The sequence below is a fragment of the Arachis hypogaea genome, chromosome 15, assembly GCF_003086295.3.
Source record: "Arachis hypogaea cultivar Tifrunner chromosome 15, arahy.Tifrunner.gnm2.J5K5, whole genome shotgun sequence".
Classification (NCBI taxonomy): Eukaryota; Viridiplantae; Streptophyta; class Magnoliopsida; order Fabales; family Fabaceae; genus Arachis; species Arachis hypogaea.
Genome location: NC_092050.1, coordinates 13,900,884 through 13,915,914, shown reverse-complemented (window position 1 = coordinate 13,915,914; position 15,031 = coordinate 13,900,884). Strand labels below are relative to the sequence as shown.

The 15,031-nt window shown below is 40.1% G+C and overlaps 1 non-coding gene across 1 annotated transcript; it reads left to right on the top strand.

Moving 5' to 3' along the window:
- Nucleotides 1–5,359: 5,359 nt before the first annotated feature.
- On the top strand, nt 5,360–5,465 carry LOC112753267 (small nucleolar RNA R71). Its single transcript, XR_003177660.1, has one exon. It is a non-coding gene; the product is annotated as a small nucleolar RNA R71 (small nucleolar RNA).
- The last annotated feature ends 9,566 nt before the right edge of the window (nt 5,466–15,031 follow it).

The window sequence follows — 15,031 nt, the reverse complement described above, 5'->3', positions numbered from 1 at the left end:
AGCACATTCAGACTTCCAATTTGAGCATTTCCAAGCATATGGAATCAAGTAACAATACAACCTTTTGGTGGTGCCTTTCAGTTATCCCTTTGTTTTCATCATCCATAGCTTCTGCATCCTTCCTCGCCTCCTTGGATGATGGTGAACTATTTTTCTAGAAGATTGATTGAATCCCTGCAAAGTTATTGGAAGTTGCTTGTTCCCCAAGCAATTGAGGAATAGTTAGCATGCATGTATGCTTGTGAATTTCTGAACTTGATTTGGTGTGTGAACACCAAACTTAGTTCCTAGCCTAATGCAACAGATTGAATACATGCAGAGAACCTCATGTGCTTTTATTAATAAGATGACTATGAACTAGAACTAAACTTTTGTTAAGTGATTTCCCTGATTGGTTGGGGCTAGCAATCTTCCCTTGAAGAGGTGTAGTGTGATTGTAACTAAAATTCTTGGTGGAACACCAAACTTAGAATCACACATTCACTCTTGGATTGTTTTGGTGTGCAACACCAAACTTAGCTCCTTACAATACAGGGGAAAACTACTTGTAACTTTTATTGAAATGATCATGAAAAGGAAACTACCTTAGGTTGGGTTGCCTCCCAACGAAACGCTCTTTTAGCGTCGCTAGCTCGACTATTTCTCCATCAGTTGAGATGATATTTCTCTTTGAGGCTTTCCCCCATGTTGCCTATGTAATGCTTGAGCTTTTGTCCGTTCACAGTGAAAGTCCTTCTTGAGCTTTCCTCCATGATTTTTATGTGTCCATACGGTGAGACCTTTGTGACAATAAAGGGTCCAGACCTTCTTGATTTGAGTTTTCCAGGGAAAAGTCTCAATTTGGAGTTGTAGAGGAGCACTTTCTGTCCTTTTTCGAAGCTCCTGGGTGTCAGATTGAGGTCATGTCTTCTTTTTGCCTTTTCTTTATAGATTTTGTCATTTTCATAGGCTTGAGATCTGAATTCCTCCATTTTCTGCAGCTGCAAGACCCTTTTTTTTTACCAGCAGCAACGCTATCAAAATTTAGTAGCTTGAGAGCCCAGAGGGCTTTGTGTTCCAGCTCCAATGGTAGATGACAGGCCTTTCCATACACCAGTTGATATGGGGACATCCCCATTGGTATTTTGAATGTCGTTCTGTATGCCCAAAGAGCATCATCCAGCTTCTTCGACCAGTCTTTTCTTGATGCTCCTACAGTCTTTTCCAGAATCTTTTTTAGCTCTCTGTTAGATATCTCGGTTTGTCCACTTATTTGGGGGTGGTAAGGTGTGGCAACCTTGTGTTTCACCCCGTATCGTAGGAGGAGAGCTTCTAGTGGTCTGTTACAAAAATGGCTCCCTCCATCACTGATGAGTGCTTGTGGGACTCCGAACCGGCTAAAGATATTCTTTCTGAGGAAGTTCATGACCACCTTGTTATCATTTGTTGGGGTTGCAATAGCCTCTACCCATTTGGAAACGTAATCCACTGCTACCAAGATGTACTTGTTTGAATATGAGGTAGGAAATGGTCCCATGAAATCGATTCTCCACACATCAAACAGTTCCAGTTCTAAGATGAAATTCTGTGGCATCTCATTTCTTTTGGGTAAGTTTCCAGCTCTTTGGCATTCATTGCAGTTCTTTACTAGTTCTTTGGCATCCTTGAAAAGGGTGGGCCAAAAGAATCTGTTTTGTAACACCTTGGTTGTAGTTCTGTCCCCTCCAAAATGGCCTCCATAACACGAGCCATGGCAGTTCCACAAGACCTCTCGTCCCTCTTCTTTCGAAACACATCTTCTCAGGATTCCATCTGAACACTTCTTGAAGAGATATGGTTCATTCCAAACAAAATATTTTGCGTCATTGATGAGCTTTCTTTTTTTATGTTTGTTGCTTTCTGGGGGTAAAGCCCCAGTTGCCTTGAAATTGGAAATATCTGCAAACCAGGGTGCTCTGTGAACCGTCATCAACTGCTCATCTGGGAAGAACTCATTTACACTTGTATCTTGTGTTCCTCCTTTATCATGAGGGATTCTGGATAGGTGATCTGCTACCTTGTTCTCCACTCCTTTCTTGTCTCTAATTTCAATATTGAATTCCTGCAACAACAAGATCCATCTTATTAGTCTTGGTTTTGATTCTTGCTTGGCAAACAAATATTTAAGTGCTGTGTGATCTGTGAAAACAATCACTTTGACACCAATGATGTATGATCTAAACTTGTCAAATGCGAAAACTATTGCCAGCAACTCCTTTTCATTAGTGGTATAGTTTCTTTGAGTATCATTGAGGACTTTGCTGGCATAGTATATCACATGGACCAAGTTATCTTTCCTCTGTCCTAACACTGCCCCAACTGCGAAATCAGATGCATCGCACATCAGTTCAAATGGTAAGTTCCAATCAGGTGGGGAAATAATTGGGGCAGAGGACAGCCTCTTTTTCAAGTTTTCGAATGCTAGCATGCACTTTTCATCAAAGATAAATGGTGTATCAGATACAAGGAGATTGCTTAAGGGCTTGGCTATCTTTGAAAAATCTTTAATAAACCTTCTGTAAAAGCCAGCATGCCCTAAAAAGCTCCTAATTGCCTTGACATCACTTGGTGGTGGTAGTTTTTCAATGAGTTCTACCTTAGCTCTGTCTACCTCAATGCCTTGGTCAGAAACCTTATGGCCAAGAACTATTCCTCCTGTCACCATAAAGTGATATTTCTCCCAGTTCAGGACCAAATTAGTCTCTTGACATTTTTTTAATACCAGGGCCAGGTGATTTAGGCAATTAGGAAAGGAATCTCCGAATACTGAAAAGTCATCCATAAAGACTTTAATGAATTTCTCTATCATATCTGAGAAAATGGAGAGCATGCAGCGTTGGAAAGTTGCAGGTGCATTACATAGCCCAAATGGCATGCGCCTGTAGGCAAACACCCCATATGGGCAAGTGAATGAGGTTTTCTCTTAGTCTCTTAGATCAACCACTATTTGTTATATCCTAAATAACCATCGAGAAAACAGTAATATGCGTGTCCTGCAAGTCTTTCCAGCATCTGATCCATGAAAGGGAGGGGGAAATGATCTTTTTTTGTAGCTTCATTGAGTTTTCTGTAGTCTATGCACATCCGCCATCCTGTGACGGTCCTTGTAGGGATTAGTTCGTCCTTCTCATTGGGAACTACAATGATTCCTCCCTTTTTTGGGACAACTTGCACGGGGCTGACCCAAGGGCTGTCTGAGATCGGATAGATCACCCCTCCTTGCCATAACTTCATGACTTCTTTCTGTACCATTTCTTTTATGACTGGATTCAGCCTTCTTTAGGGTTGAATGGATGGTTTGGCATCATCTTCCAATAGTATCTTATGCATACATATGGCCGAACTGATTCCCTTCAGGTCAGCAAGGATCCATCCGATGGCATCCTTGTGCCTTTGTAATACTTGGAGGAGCTCCTCCTCTTGTTCTTGGCTGAGGGATGAGTTTATGATCACTGGATAACTTTCATTTTCCCCTATATATGCATACTTGAGAGTGGGCGGCAGTGCCTTTAGTTCAAGTTTGGATGCTTCTTTCTTTTCATTCTTCTCCTCTAGTGTACCCTGAATATGAACCTCAGCTGTTGTAGCCTCTTCGCTTGATGCTGATTCCTCTTCTTCTGTTAACCCCTCAAGTTCTTCTTCTTCAAAAGTCTCTTGTACTACATCTTCCAGTGAGGCTAACCTCATACATTCTCCCAATGGTTCTTGTGGGTAGTTCATGGCCTTGAACACATTGATCATCATTGTTTCATTGTGTAGTCTAAGGGTAAGTTCACCCTTTTAGACATTGATGATAGCTCCGGCAGTAGCTAAGAATGGTCTTCCCCAGATGATAGAAGCCTTAGCTCCTTCCTTTATATCCAACACTACAAAGTCTGCTGGAAAGATAAAGTCTCCGACCTTCACTAGCAAGTCTTCTACTATGTCGTGAGGAAACTTGAATGATCGGTCTGCCAGTTGCAAGGCCATTTTTGTTGGTTTGGCCTCCTCAATCTTCATTTTTCTCATCATAGCTACAGACATCAGATTTATGCTGGCTCCTAAATCACATAGAGCCTTTTCCACTGTTATTTCTCCTATAATACAAGGAATCTAGAAGCTCCCAAGATCCTTCAATTTCTGGGGCAGTTTATGCTGAATGATGGCACTACATTCTTCGGTTAGTATCACAGTATCGTTGTTCTTCCAGCTTCTCTTCTTGGTCATCAATTCCTTCAAGAACTTGGCATAGAGCGGCATTTGCTCTATTGCTTCAGCAAAGGGTATGTTAATCTGTAGTTTCTTGAAGATTTCTAAAAATCTGGAGAACTGGCTGTCATCCCCTTTCTTTTTCAATTGCTGAGGGTATGGGACTTTTGGATCGTATGGCTTCAGCACTTCCCCTTTTTGATGTGAATTGGAAATGGGAACTTGAACTTCATTTTGTCCCTATTCCTTTTCATTTGAATCCTTCTCTTGTGGTTTCTTGGAAGTTTCCTTCAATTCCTTTCCACTTCTGAGGGTGATCGCTTGACACTCCTCCCTTGGGTGTGAATCGGTGTTGCTGTAAAGGTTGTGGCTAGGAATTTGCTCAAATAGGTAGCCAATTTGTGTCTCAAGTTTCTTGATGGCAGCATCTTGATTCTGCATATTGGATCGCACTTCTTCTCGAAACATTTTACAGTCTTGAACTTCCTTGCATATGCCTTCAAGTAGATTCTCAATTCTTGAGAGTCTATCTTCAGATGATGGTGAGTTGAGATTAGAGGGATGAGAAGGGCTATTTTGGTTTTGGTATGGATGTTGAGACGTGTTGTTAGGTGGGTGCTGATATGACCTCTGTGTGGAATGTTGGTGAGCTGCATTGTTGTTGGGGTTGTGGTGTCTCTGATCTTGGCCTTGATCCTGTTGATTTCCCCACCCAAAGTTTGGGTGGTTCCTCCAACCAGGATTATAAGTTTTGGAGTATGGATCATGGTTTTGCCTAGATGAGTTCCCAATGTAGTTGGCTTGTTCCTGATCACCCTCTGCTTCTTCATTCACTCCTTCTTGGGTTGCTGATGAGGTGGTGATTGCTGCTACTTGATTCCTCTCCATCTTCTTGGTGAGGTCAGCCAGCTGCTTGGTGATCATCTTGTTTTGGGCCAGTAGTGCATCCACATTGTTTAGCTTCATTACTCCTCTAGTGTTGCCTCTTTCAGAGGCATAGAAGTAGTCATTCTCCGCTACAGTCTCAATGACATCTATGGCTTCTTTAATGGTCTTCTTCTTGTTCAGAGATCCCCGGATGAGTGGTCTACTGCCTTCTTTGATTCATAAGAAAGACCCTCATAGAAAATGTGTAACTGCACCCATTCATTGAACATATCTGGCGGGCACCTTCTTGTCAAGTCTTTAAACCTCTCCCATGCTTCAAAGAGAGTCTCACCATCTTGCTGCCTGAATATTTGTACCTCAGCTCTCAATCTGTTTATTCTTTGAGGAGGATAGAATCTCGCCAAAAATTTGTTCACCACATCTTCCCAGGTTGTTAAACTCTCCTTCGGGAAGGATTCCAGCCATTTTGATGCTTTGTCCTTAAGTGAAAAGGGGAACAGAAGTAGTCTATAGGTGTCAGGATGAACACCATTAGACTTCACAGTATTACATATCCTCAGAAAGGTGGTTAGATGTTGATTGGGGTCTTCTTGGACACTTCCTCCGAATGAACAGTTGTTCTGAACAAGGGTGATGAGCTGTGGATTTAGTTCAAAGTTATTGGCATGTATGGTTGGCTTTTGGATGCTACTTCCACAGTTTCCTGGGTTTGGATTGATGTAAGATCCCAGAACTCTTCTCTCTTGCCCAGCCTGATGCGCTGGACCTTCTCTGCCATGGTTGTGAGCTTCTTCTTCATGATGGTTCTCCATATTCTCATCCATGTCTGGTTCAAAATACTCCTCCTCTTCCTCAGCACTAACGACTCTCTTTCCTCTTGCTTCCCTCCTTAATCTAAGGAAGGTCCTCTCAGGTTCAGAATTAAAGGAAGTTGAAGCCCTGCTTCTTCTACCTGTCATACAACCAACAAGGCACAAGCAAGAAGGATAGGTGCAGACAGTATTCTCTGCAGAAATGCTGTTAGTGTGAGTGATGCAATATATCAAACAGTTAGTGGGTCAGTGAACTAAATTGTAAAAAAATGCAGATTACACCACAAACGGGTAAGGGGTAAAGGGAAAGAAATAACTAAAACTGAAAGTAAATTACTCGAATGAAATTAAATCAAACAAAAGAAAAATTCTCAATCTAGTTATCCACCAATTTAATCATTGTTGATACAAAATCAATCCCCGGCAACGGCGCCATAAACTTGATGCACGGAAACTTGTCTCTCAACAAATCTCCCTTCGGCAAGTATACCGAATTATCGTCAAGTAAAAACTCACAATAGAGTGAGGTCAAATCCCACAGGGATTGATTGGTCAAGCAACTTTAATTGGAGGAATGTTCTAGTTGAGCTATGCAAAAGTTGATTTGAGAATTGCAGAAAATTAAATGGCGGGAAAGTAAATAGCAGAAAATGTAAATGCTGGAAATAAAGAACTGAATATAAATGACATAAAGTAAATTGCGGAATCTTAAATGGGGATTTGGGGGATTTAGCATAAAAGTAAATTATAGAAAGTAAAGAGAATGGGTAAGATCAGAAATGGGGAATTCATTGGGCTTAGGAGATGTTGCATTCTCCGGATCAAGTTCATTTTCATCTCTTCCTCAATCAATGCATTCATTGATCTCCTTGGCAATCTTAAGTGATTGAATTCCAATTCCTTGGTAATTCAATCTCTCAAATCTTGATCAATAGCCAATTCCTTGGTCTAATTGCTCATGAGAAGAGATGAAGTATGGTCACCGATTATACCACATGTATTTTCAAATCAAAGTATTGGGAGAATTATATGTCACCATATCCGTCCAAACCCCAATTTGGTCCAACATGAGAAAGCATTTCTAGCATGATCTCTTCATTCCTTTTCCAAGGTTCCGAAGAGATCCAAGTATGAATAGCTTCTTTTCCAAGACAACTACCCAATTGGATGAAGATTGAAAGCTTTCTAGTAAAATCAAGAGAAAAGAAAGAGGAAGAATAATGAAAACTATTATTGATCCATCAAATTACAACAGAGCTCCCTAACCCAATGAATTGGGTTTAGTTGTTCATAGCTCTGGGAATGGAAAGCAAAGATGGAAAATACATTCTCAAATTAAAACTAGAAGTTGCAGAGAAAGTAAAATTATACAGAGAGTAGTTCTCCCAAAATGCTTTCCCCCAAAAGCTCTCTCTCTAGTTCAAAACTACTCCTATATATACTACTCTTTTGATCTTCCAGTTGGCTCTTCAAGTCTTGGATATGGGCCTTTGGATCTTGAGTTAGAGCAGTTTGGAATCTTCAATGGGCTCAGCTTTACTTGCAAAGAAAGTGTGAAGTAGGCATGGATTTTAGCTAGGACGTTAGTGGTTTTAACGTTAAGTGAAAATGTGGGTTCGAGAACGTTAGTGACGATCACCTTTTTCACTAACGTTCCAACCCAAAAATGATCCATGTTAACTTCAACGTTAGTGGCATTAACGTGACCACTAACGTTGCCTATTGGTCCATTGCAAGCGTTATTGGCGTTCACCTTTTCCAATAACGTTGCCCTTAGCCCCTCCTTTCCTCACGTTAGAGTTCACGTTATTATAACTAACGTGGCTCTTAACGTGGGTATGCCTTAGCCTAGAGAGCGTTAGTGACACTCACCTTTGTCACTAACGCTCCAAACGCCTCACCTTCCCACGTCAGAGTTCACGTTAACTTAGTTAACGTGGCTCTTAACGTGTTGATGATTGCCATCTCCAACGTTAGTGACAAAGGTAAGTGTCACTAACGTTGGCTCATCATGCTTGGCTCCATGTTAATCTTCACGTTAGTGGTCTTAATGTGACCACTAACGTGGGCAATGTTAGCTTAGTCCAACGTTAGTGACAAAGGTGAGTGTCACTAATGTTGGCATTGTTTACCCCTTCCACATTAGAGTTCACGTTAACTAAGTTAACGTGACTCTTAACGTGGCCAATTGCCAATTTTGGAGCGTTAGTGGTATTCACTTTTACCACTAACGCTGGAGCTCCCTTTTCTTCCACGTTAACTACCATGTTAATGTAGTTAACGTGGCAATTAACGTGGGTTATGATGCCTTCGAAAGCGTTATTGGCGATCACTTTTCTCTTTAGCGTTGTAAGTTCATTCTCATTCCACGTTAGTGGTCACGTTAATTAGATTAACGTGGCTGCTAACGTGGCTCTTCCTTGCTTCCTTTGTCCTGAAATCAAGCAATTAAAATGCATCAAAGCTCTAATCCAAGTTATGAGATCATGCATTATCCATTTTATCATTCAATTCATGCATAATTCTCATAAAATCATGTAAAATTCATAATGTTTGCTTGAATCAAGATGTAAGTGATTATCTACCCAAAACTTGCTTATTTTCTAAGAAAATGTATGAAACTACCCTAAAATAGTAAAGAAAAGGTCAGTGAAACTGGCCAAAATGCCATGGCATCACAACACCAAACTTAAAGCTTGCTTGTCCCTAAGAAAGTACTGAAACATGAGAATGATGAATGAAATGACAAGAGAAATGAGTCATTATTGTGGAAGTCATGTCCTTGGTTTTATGGGGTTTCATGCATAGCAACATAGGTTCATTCCTTCACTGGCTTTCAGACCTTTATCATGCCCTGGAATACTCACTTGATTACACCCTTTGAGACTTTTATTCATTGATCCCTTTGTCTTTTTAAGGTTTAATTGTGTTCTTAGACTAGGTGCTTTGTGAGGGGGCGACTCTTTAAGATAAGCTTTCAGCCAGCACTCCCGAACCAGTTGGTCCAAGGTACTGGGTGTTAAGACACCCCTAATGACTTACTCCCTCAAGTCTCTTTTCCCCATACATACACACCACAGGCACATGGTTTATTATTTTCTTATTTGAGACCTTGGTGTCCAGCACCTCTTTGGGTTACTAAGTGTTCTGTATCAAAGGTTACTCTTGATAGTGGACTTTCAGCTGATAATCTCGGGTTAGTTAACCCAAGTTACCAAGTGATAAGGCACCCCTGAGAGCTTATTCATCCAAGCATATCCTTTACACAGGAGCACCACAGACACATGCCTCAAGATTCAACCCTTGGTGCCTAGCCTTATTTCTTATTCTTTTTCTTTAATTCTCAACTTTCATTTTTCTTTCCCTTTTTCTTATTAGGATCTTGTTATTTAGCTAGTCTCATGGGGTGTGTTTCAAGCATATGATTCAGGACAGATAGTTGCCTTCCCACCTTGTTGGTGAACCAACTTAGCTAAAAAATTACTACACCACAAGCTTAAGAACCTACTCCAAAAATTGAACATCTCTCTGGTCTTTCATAACATCTCTTTTTATTTGACTTAAAGGGACAAGCGTATAAATAAGTAGGATGAGAATGGAAACAGGTAACTTGGACCAGCACATATATGACAAAAGCAAGGAAAACAAACATTAAATTCTAGTGATTTAAGCTAAATAGTAACTATTAATCAGGAGCACATTCAGACTTCCAATTTGAGCATTTTCAAGCATATGGAATCAAGTAACAATACAACCTTTTGGTGGTGCCTTCCAGTTATCCCTTTGTTGTCATCATCCATAGCTTCTGCATCCTTCCTCGCCTCCTTGGATGATGGTGTACTATTTTTCCAGAAGATTGATTGAATCCCTCAAAGTTATTAGAAGTTGCTTGTTCTCCAAGCACTTGAGGAATAGTTAGCATGCATGTATGCTTGTGAATTTCTGAACTTGATTTGGTGTGTGAACACCAAACTTAGTTCCTAGCCTAATGCAACAGATTGAATACATGCAGATAACCTCATGTGCTTTTATTAATAAGATGACTATGAACTAGAACTAAACTTTTGTTAAGTGGTTTCCCTGATTGGTTGGGGCTAGCAATCTGCCCTTGAAGAGGTGTATTGTGATTCTAACTGAAATCCTTGGTGGAACACCAAACTTAGAATCACACATTCACTCTTGGATTGTTTTCGTGTGCAACACCAAACTTAGCTCCTTGCAATACAGGGGAAAACTACTTGTAACTTTTATTGAAATGATCATGAAAAGGAAACTACCTTAGGTTGGATTGCCTCCCAACGAAGCGCTCTTTTACTGTCGCTAGCTCGACGATTTCTCCATCAGTTGAGATGATATTTCTCTTTGGGGCTTTCCCCCATGTTGCCCATGTAATGCTTGAGCCTTTGTCCGTTCACAGTGAAAGTCCTTCTTGAGCTTTCCTCCATGATTTCTATGTGTCCATACGGTGAGACCTTTGTGACAATAAAGGGTCCAGACCATCTTGATTTGAGTTTCCCAGGGAAAAGTCTTAATTTGGAGTTGTAGAGGAGCACTTGCTGTCCTTTTTCGAAGCTCCTGGGTGTCAGATTGAGGTCATGTCTTCTCTTTGCCTTTTCTTTATAGATCTTGGCATTTTCATAGGCTTGAGATCTGAATTCCTCCATTTCCTACAGCTGCAAGACCCTTTTTTTACCGGCAGCAACGTGATGACCGGATATTTTATACGCTTTTTGGGGATAATTTCATATAGTTTTGAGTATGTTTTAGTTAGTTTTTAGTTTATTTCCAGTAGTTTTTAGGAAAAACTCATGTTTCTGGACTTTACTATGAGTTGTGTGTTTTTCTGTAATTTCAGGTATTTTTCTGGCTGAAATTGAAGGAGCTGAGCAAAAATCTGATTCAGGCTGAAAAAGGACTGCTGATGCTGTTGGATTCTGACCTCCCTGCACTCAAAGTGGATTTTCTGGAGCTACAGAACTCAACATGGCGTGCTTCCAATTGCGTTGGAAAGTAGACATCCAGGGCTTTCCAGCAATATATAATAGTCCATACTTTGCACAATAATTGACGACGTAAACTGGTGTTCAACGCCAGCCTTCTGCCCAAATCTGGCGTCCAGCGCCAGAAAAGGATCAAAAACTGGAGTTGAACGCCCAAACTGGCACAAAAACTGGCGTTCAACTCCACAAATGGCCTCTGCACGTGAATTGCTTGAAGTCTCAGCCCAGCACACACCAAGTGGGCCCCAGAAGTGGATCTCTACATCATCCATCATAGTCCACTCATATTTTGTAACCCTAGGCTACTGGTTTAGTATTTAAACAACTTTTAGAGACTTATTTTGGATCTCATGACATTTCAGATCTAAACTTTGTATTCTCTGACGGCATGAGTCTCTAAACCCCATTGTTGGGGGTGAGGAGCTCTGCTGTGTCTCAATGAATTAATGCAAGTATTTCTGTTTTCCATTCAAACACGCTTGTTCCTATCTAAGATGTTCATTCGCGCTTAACTGTGATGAAGGTGATGATCCGTGACATTCATCACCTTCCTCAACCCATGAACGCGTGCCTGACAACCACCTCCGTTCTATATACGATTGAATGAGTATCTCTTAGATTCCTTAATCAGAATCTCCGTGGTATAAGCTAGAACTGATGGCAGCATTCATGAGAATCCGGAAAGTCTAAACCTTGTCTGTGGTATTCCGAGTAGGATTCAAGGATTGAATGACTGTGACGAGCTTTAAACTCCTGAAGGCTGGGCGTTAGTGACAGACGCAAAAGGATAGTAAATCCTATTCCAACCGGATCGAGAACCAACCGGTGATTAGCCGTGCTGTGACAGAGCGCGTGAGCGTAGTTTTCACTGGAAGGATGGAAGGTAGCCATTGACAACGGTGATCCACCAACACACAGCTTGCCATAGGAGGACGTGCGTGCGTGAATCAGAAGACAGAGGAAAGCAGAGATTCAGAAGACAAAGCATCTCCAAAACTCCAACATATTCTCCATTACTACACAACAAGTAACTTTTAATTTATGCTCTACTGGTTATTCATAATTCAACTGATAAACATAATTGATTTCCTGACTAAGATTTACAAGATAACCATAGATTGCTTCAAACCAACAATCTCTGTGGGATTCGACCCTTACTCACGTAAGGTATTACTTGGACGACCCAGTGCACTTGCTGGTTAGTTGTGCGAAGTTGTAAGAGAGTAATGTGAACAGTAACATTACAATTTCGTGCATCAAGTTTTTGGCGCCGTTGCCGGGGATTGTTCGTGTTTGAACAACTGACGGATTATTTTGTTGCTTAGATTAGGAAAAATTTTCTCTTTTTTGGTTTAGAGTCTTTTATTATTTATCCCTTGTTAAAACACTTTAAATTTATAGCTCAGTTATTTAGAACGTGGTGTTTATGTTCATGATAATTGGCTATCATATTTTTTAAAAAAAAAAAACCTTTTTCAAAAATAATTTTTCTATTAAATCCTGTGCCAAACTTTAAGTTTGGTGTTTTCAAAAATAATCTTTCTTAAAATAAGGTCCCATAACTCATTTGGCTAGAACATTAATTTGATTGGGTTAGAATCTTTTATACTCTTTTCAAAACATTCTTTTTCAAAAACATTTTTTTCTATTAAATCTTGTGCCAAACTTTAAGTTTGGTGTTTTCTTGTTGATTTCCCTTTGATTTTTGAAAATTTTGTTTGGTTTTCAAAAAATTTTAAGTTTGGTGTTCTTCCTTCATGTTCTTGTGTTCTTGTGAGTCTTCAAAGTGTTCTTGAGTTTTCCTTGTGTCTTGATCTTAAAATTTTTAAGTTTGGTGTTCCTTGGTGTTTTCCCTCCAAATTTTTCGAAAACAAGGAGCATTAGATCTAAAAAATTTTAAATCTTGTACTATCTTATTGTTTTTCTCTCTCCTCACTAAATTCAAAAATATCTTTTCAAAATATCTCTTCTAACTTCCTAACTTCTTATCTTTTCAAATTTGTTTCAACTAACTAACTAACTTTTTGTTTGTTTCTTAACTTTTTCAAAACTACCTAACTAACTCTCTCTCTAATTTTCGAAAATATCTTCCCTCTTTTTCAAAAAAATTTCGTTTTTTTTAACTAATTATTTTTAATTTTTTTTACGAAAAAAAAAAATAATTTTCAAAATTCAAATTCTTTTTAGTTATTTTATTTTATTTAAGTATTTACTTCTTATAAAATAAAATAAATAAAAAGATAAATCAGTCCAAGTTATATCCATAGAAATCCATCATGGACATAAGTGGAAATGAACAGTCCAGGAGGACTCTGGGGTCATATTCTAACCCCTCTACTGCTTCATATGGGAGTAGCATATGCATACCCTCCATTGGAGTTAGTAGCTTTGAGTTGAATCCTCAGCTCATTATCATGGTGCAGCAAAGTTGCCAGTATTCCGGTCTTCCACAGGAAGAACTTACAGAGTTTCTGGCACAGTTTCTACAGATTGCTGACACAGTACATGATAAGGAAATAGATCAGGATGTCTACAGACTATTACTGTTTCCATTTGCTGTAAAAGATCAAGCTAAGAGGTGGTTAAATAACCAACCTAAGGCCAGCATAAGAACATGGAAACAGCTGACAGAAAAATTCCTAAATCAATATTTCCCTCCAAAAAGGATGACACAGCTAAGGCTGGACATCCAAGGCTTTAAACAAGGAGATAATGAATCTCTTTATGATGCCTGGGAGAGATACAGAGAGATGCTACGAAAATGCCCCTCTGAAATGTTTTCAGAGTGAGTTCAGTTAGACATCTTCTACTATGGGCTTGCAGAAGGAGCTCAGATGTCTTTAGATTACTCAGCTGGTGGATCTATCCATATGAGAAAGACAATCGAAGAGGCTCAAGAGCTCATTGATACAGTTGCCAGGAATCAGCATCTGTATCTAAGCAGCAACCCTTCCATGAATGAAGAGGTTAAAACAGTAACTGCTGAATTCAGTACTGTAAAACAAGCTGCTGAATTCAATCAGCAATTAGATTTTCTAACAAAGCAGCTAGCTGAATTCAAAGACAGGTTACAGGAGACAAGGATAGCTAATATACATATGGAAGAACAGTTTAAGCAAACAAAGCAGCAGCTATCAAAGCAAATAGCAGAAGAATGCCAAGCAGTTCAATTAAGAAGTGGAAAAACATTAAATACCCCACCTCAAGGCATCAAAAATTCAAGAAATAAGCAACCCACCAAAGATTCCCTTGAGGACAGTAAGAGCCCAGGGAAAAATAATTCTGGCACTAAAATGCCAGAAAATGGGTGGAAGGCTGGCGCTGAACGCCCAGACCATGCCCAAAACTGGCGTTCAGCGCCAGAAACAAGGCAGGATTGGCGTTCAACGCCAGAAATGGGCAAGAATCTGGCGTTGAACGCCCAACAGGGGCACATTTTTGGCGTTCAGGCGCCAGGAACAGACAGTGAGCTGGCGTCTAACGTCACTCCAGCTTCTGACTCTGGCATTCAATTGCCAGTGAGGGATCAGACACACACAAGTGCTGATAACAACCCCTCTAAAAAGGCTTCTTTAACCACTAAGGTTGAGGAATATAAAGCCAAGATACCTTATCCTCAAAAACTCCGGAAAGAGGAGCAGGATAAGCAATTTGCTCGCTTTGCAGATTATCTAAGGACTCTTGAAATAAAGATTCCTTTTGCAGAGGCACTTGAGCAAATACCTTCTTATGCCAAGTTCATGAAAGAGATCTTGAGTCATAAAAAGGAGTGGAGAGAAACAGAAAGAGTTCTCCTCACTGAAGAATGCAGTGCAGTCATTCTGAAAAGCTTTCCTGAAAAGCTTAAAGACCCTGGGAGTTTTCTGATACCATGCATATTGGAAGGTGATTGCACCAAGACAGCCTTATGCGATCTTGGGGCAAGCATCAACCTAATACCTGCATCCACTATCAGGAAGCTTGGCTTAACTGAAGAAGTTAAACCAACCCGGATATGTCTCCAACTTGCTGATGGTTCCACTAAATACCCATCAGGCGTGATTGAGGACATGATTGTCAGAGTTGGGCCATTCGCCTTTCCCACTGACTTTGTTGTGCTGGAAATGGAGGAGCACAAGAGTGCTA